Here is a 17,025-nt window from a genome sequence, read left to right on the forward strand (position 1 = left end):
AAAAATATGAAATCATCCACAGGGTGATTAAAAAGTAAATAAAATAACAACCGTAAAGCCTCAAGCCAAAAGACACAATTGAACCGAAGTAAAATATCAAGTTCATCAGCTTATGAAAGCACATTCATAAGAACTCAAGATTCCATTAGGGTTGTTCTCTTTCTTCTAATGTTTACAGACACTTTGGACCCAGAACATGATTAAAAAGTGAAGAGGAACCATAGCTTAATGGTAGAGCCCATGCTTTCATGGAAAAGGCCTCACGTTCAATCTTATGGGGCCCTGAGCACCTGAGCAGACAACACTTAGCTAGGTGGACAGATATTCTAACTCAGCATAGGTCACTTTTCCAGCAGTTATACTATTGTCAAAGTAAGGACACAAATTTAGCTTCGTCCATAATTTATCCATGGCCCTGTTGCCTCAACTCATGCTATTATCTCAAATCTTCATAACAGGATCCCAAGCTTTCCATGAATTTTCTCCATCACTTTAGCATCTGCTATTGATGCAATACAGTATGATAGATATTTGTATAGATTCTAGAACAGAATACAATTCCTATTATGATGTTTTAATTTCCTTGCACTTGGAGGCCTATTTTTAACAATAACTAAGACTTTGTTAGGACTCTAGCTCTAAGAAATTCAGAGGAACTCAGGGACGTTCAAGTCCCCTGGGGAAATGTTCAGGATCTTTATCAGTTTTTTCACATTACCGTATTTCCCCAAAACTGCCTTTGTTTCCAATCTGGAATGTAGTTCATACTATGAGCTTCATACAGGATGTTAATATGTTTTGTTTGATTTGGGATTTGTACGTTGAATGAACCTAGGCATTGCTTTGCCAACTCTCATTTATAGTTGAACGTGGTGTGTGAATCGAGTCAGTTGTGGATTATCCAACAAACCATGGTTAGAGAAACAACCATTTAGAGTAATTCAAGACCAGGTTGTGATTCCAGTTTCACCTTTTTCTCTTCCATGAACTTTCAATTCCTTGCTCATCTGAAAAGTTCTGGAGAACAAAAAGTTTCACTCCTATAGAAGATACTCCCAGCAGAGCTGACTTTTAGATACTTCCACATAAAAGCCTTCAGAGGCAGAAGCGGATGGAATGATGGTGTCACCTAATGCTAATGAACTCCATAAAGCAATCAAGACACCCATCCCACTTGAACATCCAAAGGAAGGGGCATTTTCAAGACTTTGCTTCTCCTAGTAAATGTATGTCACCATAACTGCATAATAAGAAAAAGTAGAAACAGATTTATGTATGTATGTATGTATGTATGTATGTATTTATTTATTTTGCTGCTCTTCAAAACACATATTTTCTCTGGGTGGGAGTATCTGAATATTTTAAAACTGAGTATCCAAAAATAAAAATAAACCTAAAACAGCTGCATAAGATGTATTCTAAGAACAGCTGAGAAGGCATATGTAAGAAAACAAGAAGCTAAAGATTTAAAGCAGGTGCTAGAGAACAAAAATAAGATTAATTAAAAGGCCCCAGCCCAGGTAGAATTAATAATAAAACACTGGGAAAGTAGAAATACCTTGGTCTTCTACCAAAAAGTTAGCACCAGGTAAATCATCCCAGATGGATCTATTACTTCAAGACAGTCAACAACAGCATCACAGCATGAGATTGCAGGACTACTAAGAAAAATTATCATAGGGCCTGGATCTGAAGTGGGGTGATAGGTGGTCTAGATGCCTTCAAAGACGGGCTTGTCAACCATCTCCCAGGGATGTTTTGATTTGAATTCTTGCTCTTGGCCTCCATGTCCTCTTCCAGTGTATCCTCTTCCTGGGATATGGAAGTATCTGCAAAAGATTAGCTGCTTTTTAATATTCTCCACTTATTATGAAAAGCCAACATGAGCAATATTATAGCTAAACTTATTTCCAAGTAAACAGAGAGATAAGTACACATAAACAAATGTGTATGAGAATTTAACCTCATATTAGGACCCATCAGTCTTATTTGTACAGAAGGGGTAGACAATCTGGTGCCTACCACCTGTGCTGAATAATGAATCCTACAACCCCTTGTCTTGGGCTGCATTTGCTAGGATCAGTGAAATTTGGTGTACCCCTTCTGAAGGGCAAGTGGTATCAGATGGTCTACTTGTTTAGAGAATGGCACTGCATTTATAGTAAATTTTGACACCTATCTAAAGGGGAGATTTAAACATGGTAATTATGTTCCATCAAACCCTAGTCCTATTCCTAATTTCAGGTAGGGATTTTCTTTTCTTGGGGCTAAATCAGAGAAAAACAGGTGTGTGAAACTTCTGATCACCAGCATACCTGATCATCAGCTTGCTTATTTATTTATTTATTTATTTATTTATTTATCAAACTTATCCCCACCCATCTCCCCCCAATGGGGAACTCTGGGCGGCTTACAACAGATTAAACAATAAATAAATACATAGTTAAAATTTATTTAAAAAAAACATTTACACAGAGTAGAAGGAAGAGGAAAAATCCAGGAGGTTGATGGAAGCAACACCAGGCCTCTAGGGGCTAGCCAATCCCACATCTGATGACCTCCCTCTCCACCCCAGGCCAGATGGCAGAGCCAGGTCTTCAAGTCCCTCTGAAAGGCCGGGAGTGAGGGGGCCTGTCTCACCTCCGGGGGCAAGATGTTCCAAAGGGCGGGGGCTACAGCAGAGAAGGCCTGCCTTCTGGACCCCGCTAGTCGGAGTTCTTTTGCCGAGGGGGTCCAGAGCATGCCCCCTCTGTGTGATCGGGTGGGGCGGGACATTAAAAAAAATGTCTACCCCGTCTGTCTGTCCATCCATCCATCCATCCATCCATCCATCCATCCATCTCTCTCTCTCTCTCTCTCTTTCTCTTTCTTTAGTAATTGACATGATGGGTAAGTTTCCTGAACTTTTACTCCTGAATAGGCCTGTCTACTATCTGTTCTTTTTTCACATTCACAAACACTTTTTCATTCTTCCTGGCCATAGTGTTCAGTTTTAAATAGTTTCTTAATCTGCTGGTTTTAAATATGTTCTTGCCCGCTGTATGTTGCTGTCCAGCATTAAGGTACTTGGTTGGAATTTTAATGTAAATTGCAAGGACCTTCCAGCTGAAAGGCGGTACAGACACTGTAAAAATAAGTCAGTTCAATGTAATTATTTGCGGCTGTGCATTTTAAGAAATGCAAAAAGAGTCCCCAGAAGAACAGATGTTTAGGGCTTGGGACAGACAATCAATGGTGGGGTAGTTCTTTAATCTGCTAAACTTTTGCTTGACAACAATTTGTCATCCATCCCTTAGCATAGAGCCAAGGGGGAAAATGCTAGATACATTATAGCATTAACGATTGCAAAAGAAGGTATATAACTGGGAGGCCATAAAAATCCAGTTGATCTGAACATCAAAGGGTTTACTAGAGAGGGTAAACTTCTAAGAAAAGATTAGATAATGGCCACAGAGAACAGGTGCAATTTAAGAATGGTAAATTGGGTTACAGGAAGTTTCAGGCAAAGATTTTGTTTTAAAAAAAGCAGTAGCTTGTCTTCTTTTTCCATGGCATGCATTCTATGTACATGACAATAACATTTTGTTTCAGAAGGGGAATATTTCCACTATATTTTTCTTTGAATTGGGAATTCAGTTTTTACTGATCACAGGAACCAGAGAGGGACACCATCACCTTTTGGTAGCTGATAGGACTCCAGAACTTTGGGTGAATGCTTAGCTGAGATTAAGGTTTGAGTGAAGCCTCCTTGATCATCTGGTTTGCAACATAATGTGCCTGCCTAGTTCTTCTCCTGAATTGCTTATCTGTTCCACCATCTCCTCTGGTAGATCTATTTTCTCACAGCCCCTTCTGGTGCTAGCAAAACCTGGACAACACTGCTATGCAGGTGCAGTAGAAACTCCTTCCAACTTTTGTAGGTCCTGGAGCAGGCTATGGAGAAGAGCAATAAAAGTATGAGGATGCTGTGAAGTAAAGTGAAGTGTTTCATTGCAGCCAATGGGGCCACTGCTTTGCCTGGATAAAGAAAATTGTGTCACGTCAGAGCTGTGGCGCTCTTTATCAAAGCAAATCTAAGCCCCTTAACACTGGAATAGGGTTAATACCTTGCAGTAGCTATTTTGAATGGCCAGGCATTCAGACACATCAGCCATCAATAGACACATAGAGATAAACCACATTTACACACCATTCAAAAGAGACAACAAAAAGCTAAGAAGGAAGCAAAAAAGACCAGAACACATCCTTTCCAGCAGCCAACACCCAGATAAGCAGGGATTAACACCAGACAAACAATCAAGCAGAAAACAATACCCTAATCAAGGAACTACCAAGGAGAAAACCACACCCCACCAACACTGGAAGGGCAAGCTGCTGTATATAAACAGGGAGCGAACCCCACACTCACTAGCACTGGTGATGTTACCTAGTTGGGTAATGAAATGTCTGCAAGCAGACAACCAAGCTCAGAGAGCCCCAAGGACTCCCAAAAAGTTTATTTTGGTGAAATAATTCACTGTCACCCCAGTTGCAGCCAATTTGCCCCATAATATAGTGGAAGACTTTCAAAAGATTAATTGCCCTAAAATGGAAAACCCTAATGGTTGGCCCCTGCTTTCATGAAACATAAATGTACATTATATAATGTTAAATGAGAGAAATGGCATTTGATTGCCCTTTCAGGTTATCTCTGGATCCACCAAATAAGGCCTTCTGCCTTTTCAGATAACAATAGACTGGAATGTATAGGCTATATTGTTGACTGGCAGAGAATTCCCCCCCCCCCCCATTTGGGAAACATGCTTTCAAACAGGATGCTGTAATGAAATCTGGAGTTATTGAATGAAGCTGAAAGGGGAAAAGGAAATACTTCACTCAGAACACAACAAAACTATGGATGCATTGCTACAAGGTGTGAGGGAGACACAAACATAGATGGCTTGAAAAGGAAATTGGGCAATTCCTCAAGAACATAAGACTGAATCCCTAACATGCCCAACAGTCAATCTTCCTTAGATTACCCCCAGAAGCTTAAAAATATGGAAACTGAGAATGCAGAAAGAAATCGCTTTAAAGCTAAAACAGAAAATGTGTGTGTATGTGTGTGTGTGTGTATGAAAGAGTCCTCTTAATGGGAAGCTAATAGCTTAGTGAAATTTACATCTTAATCTGTGTATTTATGATGGAGGTAACTGCATTCACCCATATTACAATAATACAGAAAACCTTCTTAGCTGGTAATTTTCATTTTTCTCTCAAGATGACAGCAGAATATATCACATCCAACACGAGGGTATCATTCTGTGTACAATAGAGTCTCCTTATGTGCTGAATAACCTAGGAATCAAATTCATTTCCGCTGTAAACTGAGAAGCAAGGAAACATTTATTTTAAATATTTTACAGTAGCTGACATGCACAATATTTCATTCCGCTCCCATTTTAAGTGGCGTTGCAAGCAGTCCTGCTATGAAGCAATGTCTCTGATCATGCTTACAGCTGTAGACAGATTTGATTATATTTCTCCCCTTTGATGTTTGGCTTCCTTGGTAATTTTTGCATATGAACACAGAAGTCCCTGGAAATAAGTGATCAACCACTGGAGCCAGAGGCAGCCTGAAACAACTCAAGGACCTGGTGCCAAAAATCCAAATGGTGCCTCCCACTGAGGCCCAAATATAACAACCATAAATGAAATAATTTACATTTTGTTATCCCCATAGTGATTTCAGTTAGACCAGCTCACACTGCTGAATTATAGGGTTATCCCAAGCTGGAAAGTAAACACCTCCACATTTTTCACTTTCTAACAATAGTTTATTGGATATCCATCCATCCATCCATCCATCCATCCATCCATCCATCCATCCATCATCTATCTATCACCTACGTCTGTATGTCTGTCTGTCTATCTAGGGTTGTTTGCTTTTTAAAATTGGGGTAAGCCTATTTTCATCCAGTATTGTTTTCGTGTATTTCCATTCAAAGGTGTCCATGGGGGGTGGGGGAGGTCAAGAACAGAACAATGGGGGACAAATAACAAAGTATGCATTGTGACATCATAAAGCTAACCCTATAACTTATGTAATTATATCTGATGTTGGGATGCAAATAGGAAAGGGTGGGGTTTATGCTGTGATGTCATGATGCCCATTTTTCCCCCCTCGTTGTGGTTGGAAAGAGATGCCTATATCCAGGCTTGATTTTCAATAACATTGAAACATACTTTATCAGCTATTGCATGACCAAAATTCAGTGGCACAGTCAGAGGAAGCTCCAAGGGAGGGAAGGAAGGAAGGAAGGAAGGAAGGAAGGAAGGAAGGAAGGAAGGAAGGAAGGAAGGAAGGAAGGAAGGAAGGAAGGGAGGGAGGGAGGGAGGGAGGGAGGGAGGGAGGGAGGGAGGAGGAGCAGGAGGAGGAGGAGGATGTAGAGCTACTGTAGATGTGATCTTGAGGCTATGAGAAACCCATCACATATCCTTCAGATCCACTGGAGTTCCTGGAAGATAAGATCCTTGTCATGTCTTGCCACTGTGAAACTCTAAGTAGAATGTAGGGGTTTGCAGGGAGCTTGAAGGGAGTCCAACTGCTTGTTCAGAACTCCACTACTAGAGCAGCCACAACAGATAGCCCTGTAGTCTCTGCTTAACATCTTCAGTGAAGGACAGTCCACCAGCTGCCAAGGCAATATAATCTTATGTACCATTGTTGAACAGCCCTTACTGTTATCAAATTTTTCCTGATGTCCAGTCAAAATCTTCTTCCTTGTAATTTAATTCCTGTCTTTTGCAATGGTCTGAACAGTTCTGCCTCGTGTTCTCTGTGACAGCTCTTATAATATCTGAAGGCCATTATCATGTTTCCCTTCCCCAGGATAAAGAGGCCCACTGACCATTCCTCATCTGTCCCCTTATCATCTTGGTATGGTTTGTTTTATAACCAAAGAATGACTCTTAAACCTACAATCATTCTATTTGCATTGTATCCGGTTATTGAACGGACAAACACATCTTTAAAGAAAGGCAAATGTTTGAAGGCAGAAAAAGCAGATTGGGGATTTTCTAGATATCTGATTCATAGGTGAGAAGGTAAATCCTTTCTTAAGCAACCTCAGGACAGATATTGAAGACAGGGAGCTCATCAGCAGCCTTGTTGTCATAACCAGATTTGTCCATGGATGTCCATGGATTAGCTCAATACTTAGCCTTACCTTTTAAACCCTACGCATAAATCACTGCTAATTTCATTTATCTGGGCATTTTGATTTCTTGCCCTGTTCATCCTGAAGGCTCTGAAGGGGCCTGAAGCATAACACGGAGCAAACCACAGACCTACAAAGAATGCACTGAAGACGTTTGCTCCAGAAATGATGGGCAAGTAATGATGAAGGAACGGAGAGGGCAATGTGTGGATGAGAAAGGAAGGTCTTCACCAAACCAAATCTAAGTCACCTTGCACAGGCCTACCTTCCCCTTGTGTGGAAGGTATTCCCATGTGCCATTTCCCCCTTAGATCCCTTATACATGCGTCCTTTCTCCTTTCCCAATTAATTTCTTACAGTTGCCTCCATCATAAATACACTGATTAAGATGTAAATCCCACTAAGCTATCAGTTTCCCATTAAGAGGATTCTTTAAAACACCCATCCACATCTACCCACACGTACATGCGTACCCATCACCATTAATCAACTGAGAGATATGTGGTGAAGTTTTACTCATCAATTGTAACTATTTATGACAGTTAACAGAGCTTTATATTTGCCCCCAAACATGTGCTGATCAATCAATTATGCCAGGGTTCACCCTTATGCTAATTGTACATTTTTGTCCTTAATGCATTTTTTGCTCTTATCTCATAGGCTAATGAAAGCTAGGAAATCAATAAATATAAATTATACATGCAAAGAAGGACTGCTGTGAACATAAAGTTTCTAATTAATTGCACTTGATTAATTTATATCCTTTAATTATCTCGCTAAGCCACAAACAGCATAAATATCTTTGCAATCGGGTTATTGCTATGTCAGTCATAAAAAAAAGAGCAGACACAGTAAATCTATGAAATCTTGCAAAGTGTATTGCCAGAAAAACACAGTGTGGAAATGCACATAAAATATAAAAGAGACTTAGCGGAGACACCTATGAATAATTTTAGTGTGACAAATCACCACTAAATATGGTATATGGCTGTTTGACTAAGGTTATAATGATATTATTAGTTTAAATGTAGCATACAGAGTGAGCAGTAAAATAAAATAAAATAAAATGTTTAACCAGGAGGATTACAGAAGCTAGTTCAAATCATCTGGGGATGAAAATACTTGATTTTCATGAAAATTATGCAATAGGATAGCAAATTGCATACTGATTTTCTGATTTAGTGATTCCCCCCCCCCCCATTTCTGGGTATTTATAAAAGTTCGGATCAAAGATACATGATATAATTTATAGGATAAAACTGAATCATTTTGATCAGGAATTAGCCTCGATTCCGAAAATCAGAAGAAGAATTGCAGGATAATGGAAAAGAAGGGGATAATTGATCTTAAAAGGAATTCTGATCTGGAATTAAACATCTGCAAAATCATGGCTGCCCTGCTTTTTCCATTGGACTCCAAAGGTTCTCCTTCCAATCTTCTACTTAATCAGACCATTGCTTCATCTAACAAAACTTTCTTTTATATTGACTAGCGGAAAGTTTTAGCATTTAAGGTGTGCCATCAGACCTTTTAATACATGGTCCTTTGTATTAATTCTCCTTTCTGCTATAGCAATACAATTCGTAGGCCCAAACCACCTTCAGCTGAAATATTATGTCAGCTTCAAGTATGTATTAAGTAATGTATGCAATAAAAAGTGCCAAAAAGGATGATGGAGAATTTAAAATAGACAAAAAATAATTTTAAGGTAATTACTAAGATAATTAAAGTGCAGAAGACAGAATCCCAGCAGAAACATCAATAAAACCTGTAACATCTAGCAGGAACACTCAAGCAATATTAAGCAAATTTCTCTATGAAGGAAGTCCATGGACAGGGTGTTGCACCACAGGGAACATGGACTTCTGGAAGATTTCTAGAAACTCTTAATTCCTTAACCATTTGTGTTCTTCACTGTCTGGGGACTTACTGTAATTTTCAAACTGGAGATGTCAGTAACTGAAACTTGGATTTTCTGCCTTCAGAGTGGGCAGTAGATATACAGTTAGCTCTAACCTTGAAAGCTTGGAGAATAGTTTTCCTTAGCCTGGTATCCTCCAGATATGGTATCCTCCAGATATGTATCAAAGCCCACCCAGGGAATGGAAGGGTCTCCACAACCTATTCTAATCCCTTTAGCTTTGTAAACTCTGCCATCAGCTTCCTGCTTTATCTGTCAATAAATTGAAGACAAAGCCACATCTTATAAAAGTTTGGATCAAAGATAAATGATATAATTTCTAGGATGAAACTGAATGTCATTTTGATCAAGGAATTGGGATGGAGGAATCAAGCCTCCATCTCAATAACATGAAGAAGAATGGCAGGCTGGGTTCCCACATGATTGGAACAATGAACAATGCCTGGATTCCCACATGGTGTGAAGCCATAATGTAATCTGATCTGGAGTTAGCACAATGAGTGAACCCTGGCACTGTGGTTTGGAAACCATGGTTTATGCCTTAGCATTATGTGGAAGTTAGATAATTGTGGATTGTTTAACTAACTATTCTCAGACAAACCAGAGTTAAAGCTAAGACAAACTATGGCTAAACAAAGCATGGTTAAAATTAAAATCCCAAAGTTGCTTGTGTTTCAACAACAGTTTACTAGGCAAACTATAGTTTAGTATGAACTCAGATCATGACTCTCTTCCTATCATGTGTTGTTTGAGTTTCAAAGTCTAGCTATTCTGTGCAACGCACTCATAACTTTTGCATGTAAACAGTCTTCTGAAGAATATATCCCTTTATTAAACCAACCATCTGTCCCAGATCAGAAATTTAATCCACTCAGTCTGGCCAATTTACTGCTTGATCATCCTCATCTTTTGTTGGAGCATAAACTTCAATATGTATATCTACAACTTTCATAAATGTGTAAAAAGACATGGTAACTGTCTACACAAAGATGCAGACAGAGGCCATCTGTCAGAGGCTAATGCTATTTTTTGTTTTGATTTGTTTTAAATAAAACATTCATCTGGGATTTGCCCTTTACAAAGTAAACCCTCTTAACCTTCCAATAAGATTAACAGTTATTTGTTTCCATTAAATAAAAATAACCAAGCTAATATACATGTAATATACTTTGACTTTTTTCAGATTCTTCATGGAATCTGAAAATTATAATACATAAAAGAATTTTGGGGAAAGTTGCCATTCAAAAGAAGAATTGGGACTTTCCTATAATAAAATTGCAAAGGGAAACAATCAGGTAGAAATAATCTAATGTTATGAAATTAAGCAATAAAAACTGATGGGGTACCAAAAGGGGGCTTTGATATTTTGTTTGTTTACCATGGTCATTCAAAGTGATAGAAAATTAATTGTTTGTTTCTCCCAAGGAAGAAAATTTTGGTAAAATTTTCATGCTTGGATTGCAGAGGTCTCTTTATTTAGTGTAGTTTCAAAGTGGCCAAAGGATCTATGTGAATATCCTGAAGTTTCAGGGTACTATCTATAATAGTGTGCAATCTCCCAGGCTTTTGAGATAAGCATTAAGAATATCTCAGGGGAAAATATCATGTGGGAAAGCCTATTGTGTTTTTTTTCCAAATCAGGAAGTGAGGTTAACTGAGGTGGCTTTAGAGAAACAGAAATGTGTCACTGAGGAGGAGGGAATCCACACTCATCCTTGGCCACCGCACCATGGTCCACTCAAGATCACCACAAAAAGTGATGTTAAAGCTCCCTAAGAATGAATTTAAAATCCCAGAGATTTCTCTCTGAGAATAAGGTAGCCAAAGTTTCTTCTTTAGGACAGAAAACTTCTGGCAAGGTGTTGTTAGAGTTTACCTTAACAGATCTTCCTTAGATATGATTTCCTGCATCAACTCTAGATTTTGGACATCTTTGGAACTAGAGGCCATCAATTGGCCTACTCCTTGAATATGTCCCCCTTACTGCTGTCCTTTTCAGTCCAGTGGCCACCTACTTCCCTTCTCCAAGAGGACCCAATCTGCCCTCCTATCCAGGAGGGATGTGAAATATTCTGTTAATTTTCCTTTCTTCTCAAATTAAATTTATTTCATTACTTAAGAGCATTGTATATATCTAGTACCTGGCTCATACTATCTACTAAATCCTTGCCAGCTCTTGACTTAAAATTTGACATATGTAGTAAAGCTGAAGAGCAATGGAGTAGAGTAATACATGCAAAATACTACACTCCCTCTATCATCAGACTTGAAGCCAAGATATGACCAACTTGGCTTGAGTTGAGCTCACATCCTAGTAACTATATGAACATGTCCATGTTGCTTTTTTAGCAACTGGATGGAAGAAGTTTCCCATTGCCTTTTTCCAGGATGATAATTGCTTTCTAGGCAAACAGCTGCTTAGTATGTCAACCCAGCTGCAGAAGGATGAAGCCCAACAGGAAGGTGATGTTACAGAGCCATCAATAAGGCAGGGTTGTGAGAAACAGTTTCACAGATCAAGCTGTGGCAGTTAAGGAATTATGGAAATCTGCATACTTTTTAAAAAATAGGGATGCACAAATTCTCTTCCAGAGGTGGGCCATATTTGGCTTTCCTCTTCCTTCAGGAAGAATTCCTCCTCAAAATAAGGTTCTATCCCCTACTTGAGTATCCTTTACTTCTGATGCTCTTTGAACATGAATCTGCAAATACCTGGCTTTTACTGGGACTTTGCTTTCACAGTGTGACTTGTGATTGGCCCCCACCCCCATGGTGGACCAAGCCTCACAGTGAAATTTCTGACACCTCTGTGCAGTGGTTGACCTCCTCCAGAGAAGGGTTCTATTTGTTGCTTAGCCATGAAGAATTCTGATCCAGAAAACTAATGTAAAGATCATAGTTTCTCAGATGTCAAACTCTGAGCTCATGAGAAGACAACTTGTTGAACCTTGTCACTTGCTGTGTTAGCGGTACACAGCCTGTTATGAATTGAGTAATAGTACTATAGATTAGAGCCCCATCAACTATGAGGTTTGCTGATCATTGGGTGTAGATAACCATTGTCTTAATTCCTGGCAACCACAACAACTACCAAATGTTTTTGTCTTCATCAGGACTCTTACAGGAAACTTATAAAAAAAAATTGTCCCTCTGAGATGAAAAAAAGAAAAGATAAATCCAACTGGATGTGACTGCCTATGAAATTCACAATTTTTGTCACTTTGCTTATAAAAGCTTCTCAATAGAAAAGTCGCCGTGCACAATTTTTTGTGCGATGACTTTTTTCCTTCCCTATTTTTAGTGACAGGACCAGATTATTTAAAGTGCATTTTACAGAAAACCCTTCTTTACAGAAATATAAAGACTGTAATAAAGACAATACAATGTTTTGAAACTGTTTTAAATCCTTCACTCAGCGTTGCTGCTACAGATTTAACATGTAGGGATTCTAATCTTACTCCTACTAATTAGTGCCTTGGTATAATTGTGCCAACGGGACACTTTGGCACCATAATTACTATCAAAAGATTCTGGTGGGGATGTAACATGCCCACAGTTATATGGGTACGTCTGCGATTACAGAGCAATCACCTTTGTGTATTGGTGCTTCCACTGGATTTTAACCAAAGAAGTGGTTATTTTCTTGAATATCAGCGCAAAAGAAGCATAGATATAAGTCTGAAGAAGGAAATTTATGAAAACTGTAGACAAGAAGTCTGTAGTCATATCAGCTTTACAGAGGATAGTCCACTTTCTCAGATCTAGTTGACAAAATCCAGTCTAGGTTTGGTTTTAAAATTTAAAAAAAAAACATAGAAAAGGAGATTAGAAAGACTAGAGATTGTTCATCAAAACTGACCATGGGAAAGAAGATGGAGCAAGACTACAGTTTGCTTGGGTCCAGTTTCCCCCACTCTTGTGAGATATATTTCAATTTATGCTGAATTCCTTATTTTGATTGTGTGTCCACACATATAAATGAACACACAGAGATGTTTTGTTTTCCTTTTTGGAAAATCACACTTGAACCAACTCTGGGAAAAAGTTTAGAACTTTAGAAAGTTTCACACAAATTAGCCTAGTTCATAGTTAATACTAAGCCATAATGGGTCAGTTTACATCCCACACTAAACCAGACAAATTCGATTACCCCTTAGCATTCTGTGTGAACCAGACTCTTGCCTTGTTGTTGACACAACTAGAGCTGTGCACATCTCTAATCTTCCAAAGAGGTCCTTTGTTTCAAAGTTTCATTGAAGTGCCCCTTTGAAGCAAAGTTGTGTGAATCCTGCTACATCAGTAGACTTACTCACAAGTAATTTACATAGGATGATGGCCTTCCTCCTTTCTAATTATGGCAGACAGCATCCATGTATTTTCAATGTTATGTTACTCAGGGCAGGGATAAAACCAGACTTTTGATCTCCTAAACATTTTTGTTAATACTTCATTTTGTATGCATATAAAGAAGATGGTGTTTGCCCTGGTGTTTCACAGATTCTCACAGAGACCTGCAGAATTACTTGAATGAGAGAAAGAGAGAGAGAGCTTTGTTAATAAACTTGCCTTCTAAAAAATCAAGATGATCCTTCAATCTGCATGAAAGTGACAGGAAACCAATATCTGATTGCAGGTTGTCATCTCAAGCCAGGAAAACTAGTGGTAGTGGCTGTTATGGGGTAATAATTATAAGACAACTGCATCTGCTCTAGAATCTCTGTTTACCAGTGATATTCCCTGTTTTCTGCTGCTCAATAAATCACTGCCTTAATTTTGTCAATGTTTTCCCCCTTGGTGGAGCTGCCTCGTTAATTAATTAAATAAATAAATAACAATTATTTATAATACCACCTCTTCCTGCAACTCTAGACAGCTTATAAAGCACACAATAACACTCCCATAAACTAGTCATAATAATAATAAGCAATTAAAGTCACTAAATGCTCTTAATAAAAACTTTTCTCAGTGATTTCATGAAAATGTTAAACAGAATGGGAAATTAGGCTGAGTCCTGGGGTGCCCCACACTGGATTGCTCATGGGTCAACTTCTCCTCAGCCAACTACACTGATCAGAACCGCCCACTTAAAAGGAAGTGAAACCAGTATAAAACAGTGCCCAATCCCCAACTCTTGCAGGTGGCCCAATGATCTGAAAGATCTAGCAGGATCTTTCTGAAAGATCTAGCAGGAGCAAAGGGTCTCACCCCTCTCAACTTATAGCTCATCAAGAAGAGCAGCCAGTATGGCCCCCAGGCCTGAAACCCAACCAGAAATAATATGTATTTATATAACCATTTGTGAATTCTTCAGGATTTGGTTACCCATCAAGAATCTCTCAAAGTTAAACCCTATCCAATGTGCACTGAGAGTGGTGCTCATGTCAGGCAGATATGAGGAAGAATCTGTCAAGTTTCTTTCATTATTTCTTCCCTTTCTTTTTAAGCTTGGATTCTTTCTACTTCATTAATGGAGAACCTTGCAAATTTTGGTAAGTAGTTTTAGAAAAAAAGAACCCAATTAAATTTGGCAATGTTCAACAGGCATTTATATTCCCAGCGTGGGAAAAAGACCATGTAGCTGATAACTCTGAGCAACATGTTAAAAAAAAGGGGGGGGGTAATAATACTAATTTGGTTGATCAGGATATCAAAGCTAGACTTTTCCAAGCATATCACTCAAAGGTTTTTCTGCTTGGATGCACCAATCCAACCAGTTCTTTTCAAATGGTTTGTGAAAGAATGTGAGAATTTTGGGAAAAAATTATAAAAAAGGGAGAGGAACTAAATTCTCAGCTGCTCCTAGAAGTAACTGAAATGAAAGCCACGGCAGATATTTTTGTATATCGGTGTATGCGCCTGACCATTACGGCAAACTCTGTTGTATCATAGCCTGCATCTGCTGAGATATATTTTAAACTTTTGATCACAGTCAGTAGCAAAAATTACTTTTTTGGAATGTGCCCTTACCTAAAACACATGTACATTCTCCTAGCCTTTTAAACAGCAGAGGACTGACAACTATAGAGTAAATGAATACAGAAAACACCAGGCCACAAAATGGGTGGGCTTGGATGGTGATCCTTGATGTTGGAATGAAGATGACAGAGTAAGGATGATAAAGCGTTCTGCTGTAGATCTCCCTGGGAGAGAATTCGGGTCTTTCTATCCTATTTATTTTATTATTTGTTTGTTTCTTGTTTTATCCTGATGTACTGCTGATTACTGAAGTGTCAGGGGATCCCAACAGGATAGATATTGGCAGGAATAAAGCCTGATTTAGCCTTTCCTTTCCTTGCACTTGTCCTTTCCTAGAAAAATGTCTGTTACAGAGATGGATAGAGTTTGCACTTTCTTTATTAAAACTCCAAGAATGCAGACGTTTGCATTTCTGGACTTTATAAAGATTAGAGGGCTTGTTTTTCTCTCCATATTTCCTGGAATAGGAAATAGGTAACCATGTTTGCATGGTCATTCCAAGAAGCATTAGAAAAGAGAAGAAACCTCTCTGTAAATAGGTATTTCTGCTTTGAATACTTTTGGTTTTTTAAAACATTAAGAAGCAGGAAAAGATCCTGCAGCTACCCCATAAATTTAGAAAAATTGGGTGCAATCTCTTTCAGTTCTTGACTAATTTGTGGTAGCAGAAAAAGTCTAGAGAAACTTCCATAAAGTGGGCTCTGGATCTTTCTTTTTCTTTCTTTCTTTCTTTCTTTCTTTCTTTCTTTCTTTCTTTCTTTCTTTCTTTCTTTCTTTTCTTTCTCTCTCTCTCTCTCTCTCTCTTTCTTTCTTTCTTTCTTTCTTTCTTTCTTTCTTTCTTTCAGGGGGAGGCAAGGAATAAATTTCCTTAAAATATGGTTTCTGAGAACTTTCACCTCAGCATTAGTAGGAAAATCTGTGCAGGGCATTCAGCAGTGATGCATACTAAAGGCATATGCACCTGTCATGTAAGATATCCTTTTGATGAAGCCTCTTTCCCCTTTAAGCTTTTAAGATAATCTCTGAGAAATCATCAGACTATCAAAAGAAATCAATGGATCAGAGAAGGTTCCCATCATCCTTAACAAAAATCCATAACTTTTGCATTTTAATAGAGACACTACAAGACCGTACGAGTCATTTTCCTTCTGATGTGTTCCTTTGATTTCGCTCTTATATTGCTGAACTCTTGACTTGCCTGAGAAAGGAGATTATTGAATCGTAGGTCTCCCATGGATGCTCTTGATCACTGAAGGAGCTTGTATTTAAGGATGTTACAGAATGGCCCCAATTGCTGCCTCCCACAAGCTCACTGGGGATTGTCATCTTAATATTAATTGGGTCTTGTGCAGGAATCTCAATACTGCAGGGAGGGGTTGTCTTGCAGGGGGTGGAGGGGTAGAGAAGAGAAGATTACGTTCAAAGCCAGATATAAAGACAAATATATTTAGCATAACAATTATGATAATTGCAGAAACACTCAGCTGAGAAATAAGTCAATCTGATTAAGGAGCACTTCGCCATGATCAAATATTAATCTATCATCTTCTCTCTAGCATGAGTTGAATGTAAGAGGCTTCTTATGGTTTATGTATTTAGTAGATTGGGGGACAGTGAACTCACCATACCTCATAATATGGCCCATTTGTGTCAATGCAGCGAAAAAATCTTGAAAGAATGTAATCCACTTACATTAAAAATAGAGACAGCACAGAGCTGAATCGTAAAACTTCAGCTGAAATGAAAATAGAGTTAATCTCTCTGGGCTGCTTTAAACACAGATCATGAAGAGGAGGCTAACTTAAATCCACTTTTTGCCCTCTTCCACTTTGTAATATACACATTATAAATATTTTGTTTTGTTAATAGCAGCTTAATCTTCTACATTGTCATCCTCATAAAGAAAACATCCGGACACTGACTTGTATA

Source organism: Python bivittatus, unplaced genomic scaffold, assembly GCF_059951505.1.
Source record: "Python bivittatus isolate LINGU-HERP-01145 unplaced genomic scaffold, Pbiv_v1 ctg000190_np1212, whole genome shotgun sequence".
NCBI lineage: Eukaryota > Metazoa > Chordata > Lepidosauria > Squamata > Pythonidae > Python > Python bivittatus.